Raw genomic sequence first — 3636 nt, forward strand, 5'->3', positions numbered from 1 at the left:
ACTATCGGGAATTGAACAAGTTAACTATTGTAATATCCGTTTTCTCGAAAGGGTCATTTTATAATTTCGCCACTGAGAGTATTCTGTCATTTTACATATTTATGGGTTTAGGTATGTATGGATTCCAATGATAATAAAGATTCTCGATTTCTTATGTTTGGGAATCTAGAATGAGATTCAAATCTCGGCATGTGCATAATGCCTAATAAATAATTAATTACGTGAGTTAATTTAATTATTTATTTATGTTGTGAATGTTATTATTATTAGGAGCATAATAATATTAATAACATGATATGAATTCATTTTATTTCATTATACGATTTATTGCATTATTATTTAAATTGATTAAATAATGGTAATTGCATGTAATTATAAAATGACCATAATGTCCCTGTGTTTGAATTTAGTTGAGGGGCATTTAAATGACATTAGAATATGATTTCAAATGCAATTAACTGATTAAATTCGAAATTTAAATCAGCTATAATAATATCTCAATTTCTTTTATTTTTATTTTAAAAGAAATACAAGAAATTCCTTAAACATAGGGTTAGAATCGATCAACAACAACCAAGTGGTTAAGCCTTCGTTTCTCTTTGTTTAAGCACGATTTAGAAGACCTCTCAACAGTTAAAAATCGTGGGAAGAGAGGGAGAGTCGCACTAGTGGAAGAAAATAGACATTCTTGAATTTTTCTAGAGAGAGAAAGGGAGAATTCGGGTTTGTGAGCTCTAGGAAATTTCTGGGTGGTTTTGAGTGTTTGAAATATCTTTCCTATGATCTAAAGAACGTTTTTGACGTGACAAAAGGGGCTAGAAGGGTCGTTTTAAAAAAATCACAAGTTTTCACCATTAAAGTGGGTGTTCTTGAATAATTTCGAATCTAAGAGAACATGGGAGGTTCCGGGTTTGTTTGAAGTATTTAGAAAGCTTAGAGGGACCCTAAGAGGTGTTTTGGACGTGAAGAAACGGATCAAAAATGCTCTGAAACAAAATCTTGTATTTTGGCCACCATTTTTGGCGGTACACCGGCGACGGGGAAGACAACCATGATCCGGCCATCATGGGTCGATTTTCTTGAGCTTCAAGGGTTATTTGAGGTGCTGGGATCTTTGGGAACAAATTCCAACCGGTTTGGAGTGTCAAAAACAAGTAGAAAGAGGAGTTAGAATCTTGCCGGCGACGGAGAAGAAGAAGATTCCGGCGAGGCTCCGGCGAACCCGATCTGGGTATTTATGGAGGTTTTTTTTCTTTGATTTTTGAATCCTAAAAATTAGTATATTAATTTTAGAGCATTTTCCAAGTGGTTTGGTATTTTTCTGATTTTTCTTTGAATTACTATGATTTATTTAAGTTTAAATAAAGATTAATTATGAAAAATATTTTTATTGTTCAGAAAAATATGATTTTATGTTTCAATGATATCTGTATTATTTAGAATGGCTTTGTATGTTTAGATTTAATTTTTGATCGTATTTTATAATTTTCTTCAATTATTTGCTTTTAAATATGTGATTTAAGAAAATAAATGTGAAAAATTATTTTAAGTATTCTAAAAATTCTGAGAATTTTTGTATATATTTAAAATGAGATTCTAAGGCTCTCTGTAATTTTATTTCGAATTTGTATCATTTATGTAATTTTCATGATTTATTTGGCTTATGTTATATTTTAAATATAAAAAAATATTAATGCTACTGTTCTGAACCCTAGGTAAATTTTTGTGTGTTACTGTAGGGTGTAGAAACTGATCTGTATAGTTAGATTCTATTTGTAATCAGTTATAAATTTTTCCTTAATTAATTTGTTTTTTTCTATAAAATTAATTAAGAAAAATAGTTATTTTGCCCAGAAAATTCTAAAATATTTTTTATAAGTTTATTTTGGATTTTTTAAACTGTTCTGTATGTTAGTTTGATTTTTGGGCTTGGTTCTGTATTTATTTATATTATTTGGGTTTTATTTGAGAAATTGAGGGAAAATAATTTATAAATGTTAAAAATTATTTTTTGGTCGTATATGAGAATTTTCTGATTATTCAGGGTTCTGGAAAAGTTATTTATTAAATTTTGTTGTCATATGATAATTTTTATAAAATTATTGAGTCTTTAATGTAATTATGATATTAAAGGGTATTTTGGTAATTTTCACATAAAAAGTAATTATATGAATTCATGCGATATGTTAGAAACATCATTGTTTGTGTATGTGACATGATGGTTTGAACCTTTTGTGGAAATTTGTTTTAATTTATGTGTCATGCATGTTAAAATGACGTAGTAAAATTATTTCAATAATTAAGGTTTCGAAATAAAACCTTAACGCCTATTTTATTTTTCCTAAATTTTCGCTGTGTAATTGGACGTCTAGGAGCTAGCGGTCATCGAGGTGACGCAGCGAGTGGTTCGAGACACGTCAGCGGAAAACGCACTGTTTAAGGTAAGAAGAGTGGACATCTGCGTACAGGGTGTACGTTATGCGTGCGACCTTGTTTTCTTATTTGTTTACTTATGTAATTATTTTGTGACTTGAATTGTTGCATTAGGTTGACTAGCATGAGGATAGTGCTAGGAATTTTAGTTAGTAGACATGCTTAGATGATAGAGTAGGCGTGCTACTAGATTTTAGCTGCTTGTGTGAGTATAGCACTTGCAAGAATTATCTTGGGTGTGCATAACTCAGGATAATAGGATGCCACCACGGAACTGCCGAGTGTGAGTACAGCGCAGGCAGGGCAACGATGTCTCGAGGGAACGGCCGAGTGTGAGTACAGCGCAGGCTAGACTATGTGCCACCGTGGGAATGCCGAGTGTGAGTACAGCGCAGGCAAGGCAGATTACATTTCATGTCCGATCAACATGACTTGTTAGTATTTATGTGTGTGAGTGTAACTCACATTATGTTAGTGTGATATGGTGTTTATATATCACACGATGATTATTGTGCTTATGATATTTAGTTATGTTTAGTTTAAAGTTTATGTTTCTTGGTTTGGGGAGTTATGTCCTACATAGCTCTTCTTACTGGGCGTTAGCTCACGGGTACTCTGTGTGCAGGTAAAGGCAAAGCAAAGCAGTGAGTGGTGCGGGCTCGAGGCATGGACGAAACATGTTAGAGGCTGGGCTCCAGTTATTTTATGATTTTAGAAATAAATGTTATGTTTTTAAATTTTCAGACTTGAATGGTTATTTTCTTTATGTTTCGTTATTAAACCTAGCGTCCAACATTTTTATTTTTAAAATAATGAGATCTCATTGTCTGCTTAAATTTTAAATAAATATGTTCTCTTAGTGTCTTAAAATATTTATTGTTTATTATTTTTAAATGGACTCCCTAAGTAACATCTCGGGAAATCGGGGCGTTACAACTATTAAGAATAAGTATCCCCTACCAAGGATTGATGACTTGTTCGATCAGCTGCAGGGTAAGACGGTGTTCTCAAAGATAGATCTTCGATCTGGTTATCACCAGCTGAGGATCAAGGATGAGGACATACCTAAGACGGCCTTTCGGACGCAGTATGGGCACTATGAGTTCTTGGTCATGTCTTTTGGTTTGACCAATGCCCCAGCAGCTTTTATGGATCTAATGAACAGGGTATTCAAAGATTTTCTGGATCAGTTTGTTATAGTTT

General features: G+C 32.7%; 1 long non-coding RNA gene across 1 annotated transcript; it reads left to right on the plus strand.

Moving 5' to 3' along the window:
• Positions 1–492: 492 nt before the first annotated feature.
• LOC133822734 (uncharacterized) lies at positions 493–3292 on the plus strand. Its single transcript, XR_009888010.1, has 3 exons — positions 493–1243; positions 2373–2441; positions 3059–3292. It is a non-coding gene; the product is annotated as an uncharacterized LOC133822734 (long non-coding RNA).
• The last annotated feature ends 344 nt before the right edge of the window (positions 3293–3636 follow it).

Source organism: Humulus lupulus, chromosome 3 (assembly GCF_963169125.1).
Source record: "Humulus lupulus chromosome 3, drHumLupu1.1, whole genome shotgun sequence".
Classification (NCBI taxonomy): Eukaryota; Viridiplantae; Streptophyta; class Magnoliopsida; order Rosales; family Cannabaceae; genus Humulus; species Humulus lupulus.